Below are 14,272 nucleotides of genomic sequence, written 5' to 3' on the forward strand. Positions count from 1 at the left end.
GGAGTCAAGACGTGGAGCTAATTAAATTATAATACACTGAAGGGAGATGTGGCTGTGCTGATAAATCTGAGCCATGCTACAGCAAGACATTCTTCTGCAGACTGAGGTTTCCCCAGCATTTCTCATAGTTATGACACCCTGCAGAAGATCACTCCAAAGAGTCTTAGATTTGAATGACAAAACTACAAATAAGGAATAAAAGCATAACTGAGTCTAAATAAATCAGATAACCCAACAATTTTTAAATATATGAAAAGATGAGGAATAAGGACAAATGGAATAAAAGCCATGTACTGCAGTTGTTGAAAAAAATTACCTTTCTGTAGAGATGTGCTGAACCCAGTAACATTCTCTTCAAAGGATTAATATCTAAAACTTGCTGATTTATCTTTCATGTTACACACTAGAAAGAAATAACTTGGCCAAGATGAAACACGACTCAGAGCAGTCCTCTTCTTCCTAAAGAGGAGAGAMCTTCCATAAACTGTAGGAATACATTTGTAACTTTAGGACTGGGTGTTCATTTACACAAATGCCTTTTTACACCATGTTAGCAAATAAAAGGCCTCTTTCAATGTGATGCAACTCCAGCTTTGCCTATTAAGCACAAAGCAACACTGATCTAAAAGGTGCTGCTGCCTCCCATGGGAAAGGGAACAAGCTATTTCAGTGTAGGACAGATTCATGCTAGAACACTTGAATCTTCCTAAAGGGAAAGCGTTTCAGTAAAGAAAAACACTAGCATCTAAGGCAGCTACACTGCTGCCATGCAGAAACAAGAAGCGAGGCTTCTTACAAGTGAACTCAGTTCATCCTGTAAGATAGTGCTGCCCTTATAGTGGTGGCAGGAGGGAATTTCTATCTGTGTCTCAATCATGCCATGCAAGCGATGCTCACTGGACATGTGGCAAAGAGCTGCTCTGGGTATGCACACATGCTCAACATCTGCAGCACACTGATCTCTGTCTGTGGGCAACAGCTGCCTTTACAGACATGCAGCACTTCAAACTCTCATTTTGTTCAGTTATATCTAAACATGGCCAACTGCAAATTTAACTCACAATTCTCCACTGCTGAGCAAGGAAAGTGTGCCACTTTTAAGCTGATGCTCATGCCTATTCATCCCAGCTCTCTTCATCACCAGCAGAGAGAGATAGGATCACTACAAGGTGATTCACTGTCTTACCTGATGAATCACTCCCAGGTACCTTCAGTGATGAGACAGGGAGGAGGACAGAGCTAGAGCCCGTATGTCTGGCTTAGACTAGATCCCCAGTGCTCAGGCAGCTCAAATAGGCTGAGCTATGTCCTGAGCRGTCCTTTTCTTTTGGCTGTCTGACCCTCTGTCTGAGGGTCAAGACAAATGATTTAAGAACTTAAATCTGCATCTTCTTGACACTATAACTATATACAGCTATCATGAAAGCAGTGATCAAGAGTAACARTATTAATGACAAATACACAAAAGCTAACTCTTGTAGAAGCTGATGGCTATTTCACACAAAATTCAACTGTGCCACAGCTTACCTGTGATTGTAACATATATGCCTAATATGAAGGATACTGCTAAAAAAGTGCAGTTTAAAAAAAAAAAAAAACAGAAAGGAGAAAAAGCAATCATTGGTCTTGGGCCTAGAAACCAAATCTTGAGATTTCTTCCACCTGATCTTGGTATTCTGCATAAAGCTTACTATCCTGAAAAAGGGCTGCAACCTTGCCTTTTCAACACAGCTGGTATTTTATCTCCTTGACTTAGCTTCTGCTTTACTACTTCTCTTGGGGGGAGGGGAGTTGTGGAGAGTTTGCCTGGGCTCAAGCTGCATAAATGGGAAAGTGGCAGGACAGGAATGGCTCTGCCAGCATGAAGCAGCTGGATTCCTGGCAGCTGGTTTCAGAGCTCTTGCAGGTGCACACCAGGCAGGGCAGGCTGCTGGGGTACTCTCAGCCATAGCTGCATTGCCAGGAAGCAGGAACATCACGTAGAGGTACAAGATTTGTGTGCCATGACCTTGTGCACTGAAAGGTTTCAGCCATGGCCAAGACGGCAGTTCAAGCTCCAGTGGAAGAGTCCCAGGGACTGGGTCAAGCTCGACTGTCCCTGAAACATCCAGCTGTGCAGTATGAAATGGCACTTCTCCCAGACAAATGGGATTTTGTGCATTTTTATTCTAAACATATAAAGCAGGTAGCTAGATGAAACAAGGCAGATCCATCTCTGGAAAGGCTTCTTGTTGCAAATGTGAAGAGTGCAAGACAGAGGCATCATTCTTCATTTACCATTCATGTTGATCATAAACATTATTAATGACAATTATTCCCCCTTTGAAAAAAAAATCAAGCTATTTTCTTTAAAGTAACTTTTGGCTAGTAATCAGGATGTCTTTAAACATAAATTTATAAATATAAATTTATAAAATTATAAATATAAATTTGGCACAGACACTGCAACTACAGGGAGATACAGATCTGGCTGGGCTTGCACCTACCCTGCGGCTGATGCAGAACAACAAATGCCTATGTCATCTACAGTTGGAAAGAAAAAGGGTTTCAGTTTCGGTCAGCACAGAGTGTCAGACAGGCAGCAACTGACTCTGAAAGCACTGCTCTAGTCAGCTCCCCAAACTCTAGAGCATCTCCCTTGCCAAGCAGCTTTTAAAAGAGAATCGGACCCATTCAAGCATATGCCACCAACAGAATTGTGCTTATTCTGCAGTATAAAGTGAATTTACAGCGTGTTGGTCCAGCACCTCCTAAGAGAGATCCCATTTCCGATACGTACGATTTAGCCACGCTGTCTAGACCAAGTTCTAGATGTACTGCAGATAGACACATCATAAAGTAAGAGCAGTAGGAGGACTGTCTCTTTCCTGCAAATATTACATAAATAAAAAGCAGTGTATGAAAGGTAGAAGAAAAGTACCAAGCATACGTAATGCTCATGACCAACACCTAGCACAGGTGTTCATACACAAACAGCCACTGACCTTCTTTTCACTTGTTCCATATCAACCTTGTGAGGCTCATTCAGGTAGTAGAACCATTTCAACTACAAAGTCTTTTTTTAAATCCAACCTTCAATTGCTGATACGCTCACATTCTTAAATTAACCAAGTCTTTAAATACCCTTTAACCTAACTTTTTCATATCCAAAGCTATATAGTTATAATACTAGAAAGATAGGGGAATGGAAGTATTAAATATATAAACTTGCACTTCAGTTATTGACAGCACGTGGCAGCATATCAAAGCCCAGAGCATGGACATTAAAACATACTKTGTTTTTATTCCATGTTATTGATTTCTTAATTTAGCAATAGGGATATTTTTTTGCTGCATTTAAAAAGAAAATCAGCAAATAATCACCACATTTTCTGCAGAATAGAGAAGCATAAGATGACTCAAGTTACCACAGAAACAAATTTAAGCAAACTGGTGCCACAAATCATGCAAATGGACAAAAAAATGATTTAAATCTCTTTAAGAACTATTGGTGTGTGATCTTACGTCAAGTTTGAGATATAAATATTTATCATTTTGCAGCTCCTATTCCGTTAACATTTAATTTTCTTCATGCCCTTCTAATAAAGGAGAATCCAGCAAAGCCCAAGCAGTGGACAGTAAAACAATACCCCATTTGTGTCTCCCCTGAGAAGTAGGCAGCGCGTTTTGTATGTCAAATTACTCCATCATAAACAGGGAACACTGCAATAGTGGATACACAGTACTTCACCACAAAATCAGGGTTAGAGTCCCAYGTAAACTAAAACTAACTTGTAAGCAAGCAGGCAGGCATAGTACTTTTACTAACGTGCAGTAAGGAAACCTTGCTTGATGTATAGAGATGAACAGTTACATTTTAGCTCGTTTTAAGTAGATAGTAAGTCACATCATCTATGCAGATGGCACCAGGYATGCAGATAACTGACCACAACTCAAAACACAGCACTACTGCTAACCTTCATTATCTGCGAATTAGAGCCTTTTGAATTATCCAAACTGGCACATACAGGCTATGATGGATGCTTAACTGACCCCACAAAGAACAGCCACATACCAATTAACATCTGTCACCTTACAGCCCAATTCATTACATGTAGGACAGATATTAGCACTACTTTGGTGCTTTCAGGAGGAAAYATAACCTTACATGTGTTTTAGTTACAGAAATTGTTCTCTACAGAAATTATTACTTCAGTGATGAAAAAGAAATATTGTGTTATTCAAAAGAATAGATGTTGTTAATCCACAGCAYTCCATGTTTATTGTAGGTATTAGAATTTTACAGAAGGTCCAATTCTATTTTTGGAAATAGATTTGCAATACTTGCTGAGCTTCAAAAGATGTGAAAGAAGTGCATGAATCTCAACGGAGAAACAGCACAGTACTAGCTCAACATCACATTTTTACTGAAGTCATGAATCCAGTTCACTAGTGAAAAATGTTGTCAGTAAACATGCATTCAAATAAAAAAGCTAACTAAAATCATATGCATCAAAAGCTCTCCAAGTGTAAAGAGACACTTCCAGTTGCACTGCTGTCCTGTGCAATAGGGCTGGACTTCCCCGGCAGGCACCAGACTAAAGGGCAGCAGCTGCCAGGAGGATCCCACTGGTCAGGGCTCCGTCTGTAGCAAAACCCAGCAACCAGACAGGCTTTTGCAAACACTAAAAAATGATGCGTAGAAGAGGAATGAAAGCTTCCCATCAGCTCCTTGTGTCTCACCTCACTATGTGCAGACCAGTCACTCCACGCACCTYCCAGATCTACAGCAGCAGCAAAAGTGCTGAGAAGAAAAGGCTCAGGGATGGGAGGTGTCATGTTTGACACTTCAAGCTTTGCTTGGAGTTTTGCAGAAACAAAGCAGGGAATATTTGCTCTGCTGCTGTCCTGCAGAGGAGAGGTATTTATCTCCGCACAACATTCATATAYTGCACAATGCATCTGCCTTACCACGGACCCTCTTCCCACCAACCAGCATGTTCTCCTAAATACCAGAAACAGGTAACTTTGAGGATTTCATTCCTCAAGCTCTGCTAGCTAGACCTCAGCAACGACCGTTTCTTTAGTAACTTAAAATGCAAAGGATTGGTGTTTACATTGCATGACTATAATCTGATACAGAACCAAGTCCTTTATCTCAGTAAAAAGAGAATGAAGAAATAAAATACCTTCCTTGCTCCTCTGACTCAACACAGGCTACTACCAAACTGGCCTTTAGTCCTTTCGGGTTGAAAAGGAAACTTTCTGTGAGTTTACTGTAATGGAGTGTTTGTCTGTATCAGTGGCAGCCTGACCTCTCCAGCCACAAGATTAAATACCAGCAGCCCACTCTGTCACTAGTTCACTATTAGGAAATTACATGGGAGGAAAGACACAACACAAAATTCATAGGAAAAAAAAAAAAAAAAAAAAAGCAGTTCACTCACTCCACCAACAGTGGTGGGAGTAAGTGAACGGGCTTAATAATGCAGCCAGGAAAGAAGAAAATACCCACAGACCAATTGATAAATAAAGGTTACTTGAGGCAAAGGGTCAGATCCTGAGCAGCATAAACTGGCCCAGCTCCTCCAACCCAGCACAACTACAGCAGTTTACAGCGGCTGTAAAAAACCCAAGAGACAAAAAAAACCAACTACAAAAATGGAATTGGAGGCCCCACATTTTGAGAAGCTTCCACTCGCTTTTAGCACCAGACTRATGTACAGAGGTGACTCTGAGGGTTTGTTTCTGCGGGGGAGTTCCTGTGAAGTAAACTCAAGCGTGAATTTATGCTGTATTTACTGCCGAGTCTTTAAGTAGGTTGTGAAATCATACCCTAGCTTATTTTGCAGGGATTTCCCCAGGTAGACAAGTTCTAATTGGCCTTGTGGAGACAGACAAAATAAATAGAGTTTTTTCACCACTGCAAACTGATGCACAAATTTATTTATTGCTTGAAGATGGCATATTCTGTAGTCCTACAAGTACGCAGTGCCCTTCTTTCCTCCAGTGACTCCCAAAGCCTCCTCCCATCATCTCTCTTAACATCCCTCCATTTCAAGGGACACATCTGAACCTCCTTATCCCCCATCTCATTCCAGCTTCATGCCAGATTTCCATGACTGGCTCTTTCTTTCCTCATTCCAGTTTTAAGTCTAGCAGGTCTATGTCCTCCTGATCTGCTTCTCCCTGACCCTGTGGGGGAACAGTAAAACTATTCTAGTGCAGAAGTGCATCCACATCACCAGTTCCTTGCCTCTGAAACAACATAGTTGTGTCCTAGGCCCTTGGCTACTCTCTGGATACCCTCTGAGTCATCCTTCAGAAGCACAAGCTCAACTCTATGCAGCCAAATGCCACAGAGCTGGGCACGACTACTCAGTCTCCCGTGGCTGAAAGATGCTCCTAGGCGCAGCTGAACAGGAGGCCGAAGACCTCGGTGCACGTTCTGCTCAAGTAGGGCCACAGCTTCACCAGGGCCCTCAGGCTGCATCACCCAACACGCACCTACGAGCCAGGTGGAGCAGCCTGCCCCACAAGGCTGGCAGCTGATGCAAAGCTGTAAGCTGGCCAAGCACTTGCACCCTGCGTAACCTGCAACCCTGGACTCCTGTAATGGCTGCGCGCTGCTCCGCGTCCACTGAGCCCCCGTGACAGGCACCACTCCGGCACGCGACCACAGCACCCTGTCCTGCAGGAGCCTCCTCAAGAAGCCACTCTAATAACAGCTTCTGCCAACTGATGAAAACAAGTCTCTCAAAAGCCGCATGGAACGCTCTCCTTGAATGAAATCCCTGATTTTGCAAAGCACAGAGAAGAAATCCAGTTAGCATTTGAGCTCTAAAATCAAAGAGGGAAGCAAAAAAAGCATAAAAATCAGTAGAAGGTTGTTACCACATATCCCACAGTATTCCACTCCATCCTTATACACTCCAGTTGGCAATAGCACTTAGGAGCGCAGGAACCACTTGCTAGCAGGAAAAGTAAGGCTGAAAAAGCTATTCAAGAGATGCAGATCACAGGCCAGCAGCCCTTCCCGCACCTAGGTTTCATCTTTGACATAAATCAAAATTCTGCACAATAAGCATCTCTGAGCCCAGAAAGAACTCTGCACACTTGAAAAGCTAAAGTCAGCATCACATTTTTTCTGTATTCCATTATCTTAAGCAGTCTCTCTACCCCTTTTTGTTTTCACCATCCATTAACATCTGTGATTGAGTTGTATCAGAAAAAACACTCAAGGAAAGCCAATGTCTGAGCTTCACAGAAGAGTATTCAGGGAAAGTGAAGTTCCCTTTAGCTGCGGAGGAAAGAAAAATGATACTTTATAGGCTATACATTACAGAAGGTGAAAAAGAAACATGTGCTTTTTTTTTTTGAGAGAGAAGAAAATGATTCTCACTTTGCAACAATGTATTTTACAGAATTTTGAAAGTATTAAGAGGCCTCAAAAGAGCTGTCAATGACATTTTCTCAAAAAAATATTGGGAGGGGACACACATATATATGCAGAATGCTGTAGGCTCTAAAGACAGGATTAAGGAAAATGCAGATAACGAAAAGCTTAAGGATTTTTCTCACCAAAACAAAAAAAGGAGCACTGTAAATGTGGAATTTGAACAGTCTCATCCACACTTGGTACTACATTTGCCTCCCACTCCAGAACAAGCCATTCAAGCTGGGGCAGCCATGCAAGAAAGTGAAGTCCAAAAAAGCGGCTGTCATTCACATTCTGAAGTTGTGAGGTTGCAAGTTTCCACGGAGGATTACAGATGTTACGTTGATCTGGTGTCAGCGTTCAGCAGCGCAATCTCTGCAGCGCGGGGGCCGCGCGGCCAGGCCCAGCCCCGCCACGCTGGCGGGACAGCATTCGTGCTGCGCCGAGGTGCACGGAGAGCTGCCCTCCGAGCCACGCTGCAAGCAGCAGTCGCTGCACCAGCTCCCCACACACAAAGCCTGGAAGGACAAAATGACCCTTTCATGAAAGCCCGTCTCATTGCACACATACAAAACAAAGGCTAAACTTCCGCTGCAAAATGACCTCAGTTCAGGCACTTTGCAACTTCCGAGCACTTGGTGACCTGGATATTTGATAATCAACTACAGTGTTATTAGCATATCAATGCATTTATGTCCTGCATTTTGAATGACCTGTACCCTTTGAAAAGTAATGATTTTTGAAAAAGGAAAAAAAAAAAAAAGAACAGAAAAAGAGAGAGAGAAAAGCCTCACACAGCTAGCTTGCTCAGTCCACAGCCTCACGCAACGCACAAAAAAATCAGAGACAAGGAAGTCTCCCTGGAGTACAGGGAGCAAATTAAGGAGATCTGAGGGAGTAGTGTGAAAACAAAAGCATTCAGTGGAGGTCACTGCATGAAGGGGACTGATATAAATGATATAAACCTGCACATACCTAAGTTCCTCTCTGTTGGAAAACAGAGCAACACTATGCTTTCACAGACATTAACTGTAATAAATTTCCACCTTCGACTCAAAGCTATTAAAGTAATATTTTCCCATTGTACCACTTGGGATAATATATCTATGTAAATATATGAACTTCTGAAAGAATATTTCATGTTTGCCATTTTCAAGGTGTAATTTCTTTTGTAGTTTTCTCAGGCAACAGATTTGCTGTCTGGCATCTCTCTCTCTCTAAGAGCACAGAGTCGAGCGACTTTGATCCTTACCAACCCTACAGCTTACACAAAGATAACAGGGATAAGCACTAGCATGTGTTCTAGAAGGGGCATCCTAGGTAATTGAAACATAAAAAAAAAAAAAAAAAAAAAAAAAAATCCAGCAGGGCAAATGAAGAAGGCCCTTAATATTAGTTCAATAACCCGTCAATCTCTGAAATAATTCCCAACACTAATCTATTTATCTAGCAACTAAACACATTTTTATGACCTTCTTATACAGTAACACACTGGCTAAACCTTAGGACATTTAAGGAAAGGCATATTTCTCAAATATGAATCAGACCGCTTAATAAAGCTCAAAGGAAATTCCATGTAAACACATGGCATCAAAAAGCTGAGAGTACATATGTGTTTTGTCTTAATTTTAGTCAAAATGCAGCAATTCTTTCTTCTTCCTTCAGCAGTAATACTTTCAGAAGCATGGAGAACTGCCCTTAGGGAAGCTGATCATTAAAAAGAGCACAACTCTTCTTACACCATCCCATCCTAGGGATCCCTGATGCATTGCTAAATTAAATATTTCAGAAAAACAAACCCAGGAAACAAACTGGGATTTGGTCAATAGACTTTGTGCTGGATGAATCACTGTGGTGTGGAAACCACCAGCTCTAAAGATGGAAAGTCCAAAGCCATTCACTAGCATTTAAAAAAAAAAGGCATTAAAGAATCGCTTGGCTTGGGGTTTTGCTGCTAAGCTTCCCCAGCATTCGGAACATGGGAAGGGCTACCAATAGATTTGTCGTCTTAACCTTTTTTCTCCCCAACTCTCTCCGAGAGCATGGCTGGAACTCGGCCTCCACCGCAGTTTTTCCTGAGGACTGCAGTGAGAAGTGCTTAAATGTCACTCCATGACTCAACACGCAGAAACTCTGCAGGGTCATGGCACCCGTTCTTCCTTCCACATCCTGCACCTATTGCCCTCCTCTGTCTTTCTTCAAGAAAAAATAAAATCTGCATAGTTTATAGATTGAATGTGGCCAGTTTCTAAGCAGAGTTTCTTTCAGACTCCTCTTGTTACCTAGCAGCTTCTAAGGAGATGCTGCTCAGAAGGAATTAAGGGTAGCTGTTCTTGAACAAAGACATACAACAATCAGAACATATAGTGAGACAATAGTCATTTTGAAAGAGGTTAGGAAATTTCTAAGATTGTTAGAATTTATCACAACTGCTGATGATATCTAATAAAATGTTTCTGTTCCGCTTGAGCATATTATCATCTTCCATAAGCCAAAGTCTTATTAGCAAACAATTTCAGGAAAGTTCAAAAGCTGAAGTGTTGTGTATGCACATTGCTTGTAGAAAAGATAATAGCACTTCTTGAAAAGAACCTGCTGTCTGTTATTTTTTTGCCTTCCCTGTTTCCGAAGCACGGCAGACATAAAGAAGGTATCCTTGGATATGTAACACATTTGACTCAACTAGTCATTATGTATCTATCAATTATTTGACAYAATCCTGCCTGCTGTCACTGTTTGGTTTTCTGATAACTGTCAAACTCACCTGTTTTCTGGATCGGCAGCAGTCTTCTTGGCAGTGCTCGATGAGAGAATCAGGAGCCACAGTGAGAAACGGACGTAGCTGCAGGACAAAAGGACAGCTACAGCAGTGGCGAAGTACCTGGAGCTGAGGAAACCCAAGATCAGATCCATGTCTTTACACAGCATTATGTACATCATTCGTTCTCTCTGCTCCTCAGCACTTTATTGGTAAAACGGCACTTCTGTATGACAGGCTCTGTAAACACAGTATGAAGTGGCACATTGACAGGGAACACAGAAATACCTCTGAATCTATTATAACTCCCTACTACAAATCAGTCATTTTTAACACACAAAGAGAATGATTCCAGAGAATGCAATAGTGGAAGCTACTTACTTACAAAAGACTGAAGAAACACTCTTTCCTAACACTGAATGCAGTTGTTAAGTTTGAGTTTAAGGAGATTCTCTACCACACTGGCAATATTTGGAAAGCAGTCCTTCAAAATTACTAACAGTTTYCCATGCAGCAAACTTTCAGCTAGCAGCAATGTTGCATTGTAGCACTGATCATAAAGGGCCGATGGAGTCTTTCAGCATCCCAGGCATACTTCAGCAAGACTTGAGTGAGATATCTATAAAAAAAGCCTATCAAAAATCTGTCAGTCTTGTGAATTTGTTTTGCACACTTCTCAACATCAAAAGAAAAGGCTATCAAAAGCTACTAGTCCCATCAAAATTTTGCAGGCTGTAGGTCTGGACAGAATCTGGCCTTAAATATGGAATTATGGCAATCTTAAATAAGGCACCAACTTCCTGTGGATTTCTGATCCCAAGGAGAAGGCAGACACCACACAAGCCTAGCTAAATTCTCTGGAAACTTGCCTATACCAGGAARAGCAATTCCACCCCTTCTGGGGTAAGCTTAGTCATTGGTAGCACAATTCTATTTACAAAATCATACTCTCATCTTTCTTTGCAGATGCTTCACCTAAAGCACAAGTAAAACCAATCCCTTCTGCTTATGTCTGTTTTACATCCTTTGCTCAGGCCACAAAAACTCCAACACTGATTTCTGACCTTTTCAAAACAGCCAGATAAATAAACTAACTTTATTTTCAGCAAAGCTACTTTTAACTATGCTGCATGTAAATCTTTTCACTGTTTCGTGGCCAGCAACCTCCACTCAGATGTACTGCCTGATCTCTTCTCAAAATCTCATCACAAACCCACCTTTCAGGGGAATAGGATGCAAAAGGCAGGCAAATCAAAACACAGGATGTACAGAAGCTGCTCCTGCACTGTCACATTAACTCCAACCTGAGGTTCACTCTGGTTTGCCCTAAAACCCAGCGTGGGTGCAACTGCCTGAATCTGCTGGGAACCAGAGCCCCAGTTCAAACACAGCTACCAAAACTGGTCATAGGCCAAGAAGTCACAAGGGGTTTAGGTCACTTGTACAGTACAGGGAGAGCATCTTTTAATGCAGGTTTTTAAGATATCTAAATAGTCTTGCATCAACCTCTCTCCCCTTCTCTTTCCCTGAGTGACTACCCTGCACTAAAGCTCATGGTGACTTTTCTCAGGCGCTGTATTCATTAGGACAGCTCTCAGCTCTACACACTGCCAACACCTGTATTGTGGACTAGCGCATTCTGAGTATCTTGCCCTGTCCCATGTCACCACCTCAGGTTTCCAGGTACCTCCACATCAGTGTCCAAGCTCGGGGCAGGAGCGTTCCTCGAAGGCAGCCTCTCAATGGCCCCTTTCCCTGTGCTTTACTTGTGCCACGGAGCAGCCTCGGGCGCGTGGGCTGGACTCCCGTGCAGGCACCGCGGCAGCTCACGGGCCGCTCGCCGGCCGCACACACACCATGGTCCCGGTGCGGCCGCCCAGCTCCAGCCCCTCTCCTGGCGGCCCCGTACTTGCTAGTGCAGAAATTGCCTTAGAGTACGAGACAATGGTTCCACCTCAGACAAATTTAACAACCCTCTTCTGCTCTCTACAACCACCCAAAGCCCACAGTCACTCTAGAATAGGAATCAAATTCATCTGGAGTAACTCCTTTGTCTTCCTTGATTTGCCTTTCTGTGACTCAATTTCTAGGCCACTCCTGCAGTGCTACCTGTAACTTTAAACCAACTATAAAAATCATTTCCTCTTACTTCCAACTTAGTTGCACCATGATCTTGGCATCTGTGAGCCAACCCAGGATGCAAGGACCTCAGATTGCAAAAAGCAGTCCTCTACACTGATTCARTTAAGTTCCTGAAACAACTGATACTATGTTTTATCATAACACGTACATTTATATTAAATTTCGTGACTCTACAGCATTCACAGTTAGCCATGTATGCTCTGTGTCTTCTGTAAACACATTTTGTCCTATTATACCATGTAAAAAAATACTGGTTTTGTTCTAATGTAATTTTAAGAATCAAATTTACATACCAGACCTTTGGAAAACAGAGATCCACCTTTAAATGCAAAGAACAAACATTTGCATTACCTATTTATATTAAAAAATGCAGAAATTTCCAAAGTATTCAGTCAACTTATAAATTTTTATAACTTCTTCAAATTGTTAACATTTTTTAACACACAGCATTATTTCAGCTTTGTGAAAAGCTCAATAACAATCTTTCTGGTCTGGAAAAAAGGAAAGAACATTGTAATAAAGAATGCAGAATAAATAAAAACAAAACAGTACAAGTCGTACATCTACACATACAAAGACAACTTTCATGGTGAGCTATAAGCAATTATAATAACACAATGTGCTGCATGTTGATTTCACCAGTGAAAAGAATTTCTCTAGTTATTGAAGACTTTCCTGGCAGAAATTCAGAAAAAAAATTCTGACATTCTCCCAATCTGACTTCTGTGCAATGCAAGTCATGCGCATTTTAAACACCAATGAATAATACTGCCTTTCTTCTATGAACTGTTAACAGCTGTAGAAACTATTATAGCCTGCTTAAAATCATGTCTCTGTAGTCAATATTCTCCAGACACTTAGCAATACTAAAGCTATTCCTGGGGCTAGACTAGAATTGCTGTGTGAATACAAAGTTTGATTTATGTTGAAGTGAAACAACAAACATCTGATCTTTCTTTTTTTTAAATAGCCATTCATATAAACATGAGCATCAGCTGCATAACTAGAAAGTGATGTACCAAATTTACAGAAATTAGACAAAGGAAGACCACCCACAGTTACCTTCAAGAAGAAAARTGAGTGAAAGACTGCTGGTGAAGCTACTTCATACAGTCCTGGATGCCTAACGTCCTCATGGTGAAGCTGTGGTTCATCAGAGTGATATTTCACTAATCTAACTTTTCAAGCGTTCTCAAAGGCAGAAAATTGATCAGCAGCCCACTACAGTATCTTRGCACTGCTCATCATCAGCTGCTGGCAGCCCAGTCCCAGCTCAGTGGATTGCCTAATAAACTGCTCCAGATGCATCCAAGAGGAAGTGGTCTCTGCATGTTAGTGTTATTCTTTCTCATCCCAAAGCACAGGTGGGAGCAAGAGAAACACTCGGCACCGGTTCCTTTGACATTTTTGAAGGGGTGCCTGGAAAGAGACAGGAAGAGACGCACATGGAACAAGAGCAAATCTTAAAATACATATGAAATTTCAGATACGTTCTGCAGGTTCATGTTCATCACTAAACTTTTACAGAAACTTGATGTGCTAAAAATCCAGTTTTGATTCCTCACTCTGACAAACTGCTACAGTTCCTTCCTTTACACTGTTACACACTATCACCTTTCTAGAAAGCAAAGCAAGTAGATAAAATCAGATTTGCAAGGGAGGGCACATATGATCTCTGACAGAAAAAGCAATTAATTTGACCAGCAACAGYAATGAAATGAAGGCTGGGCTAACCTCAAGTAGGGCACTCTTAACTCCASAAAAACATTGTAAATCAATCAAAAAGTTCTTTTGACTCAAAAAAATAGTGTAACCCCTGCTAGATTAACATTATATTTTAGAAGAATTTTTAATTGTCAGAGTATCTAGAAGGAAGAAATATGTGCTAAAATTTCAGTTCATTGATAGGTTTTTCTGGTTTTTGGTATTAACTAATTAACTTTTTTAAACCGTCA

General features: G+C 41.4%; 1 long non-coding RNA gene across 8 annotated transcripts in view; it reads right to left on the reverse strand.

Moving 5' to 3' along the window:
* Positions 1-330: 330 nt before the first annotated feature.
* Positions 331-14,272, reverse strand: part of LOC112950510 — a 29,768-nt gene continuing 15,826 nt past the window's right edge. For 4 of the 8 annotated variants that reach the window (XR_003250026.1, XR_003250025.1, XR_003250024.1 and 1 more), the window contains one exon: positions 12,840-13,736. This is a non-coding gene — a long non-coding RNA (uncharacterized LOC112950510). The other 4 variants (XR_003250028.1, XR_003250023.1, XR_003250022.1 and 1 more) reach the window with 4 other exon arrangements.

This window comes from Nothoprocta perdicaria, unplaced genomic scaffold (genome assembly GCF_003342845.1).
Source record: "Nothoprocta perdicaria isolate Ctin4 unplaced genomic scaffold, notPer1 scaffold_32, whole genome shotgun sequence".
Classification (NCBI taxonomy): domain Eukaryota; kingdom Metazoa; phylum Chordata; class Aves; order Tinamiformes; family Tinamidae; genus Nothoprocta; species Nothoprocta perdicaria.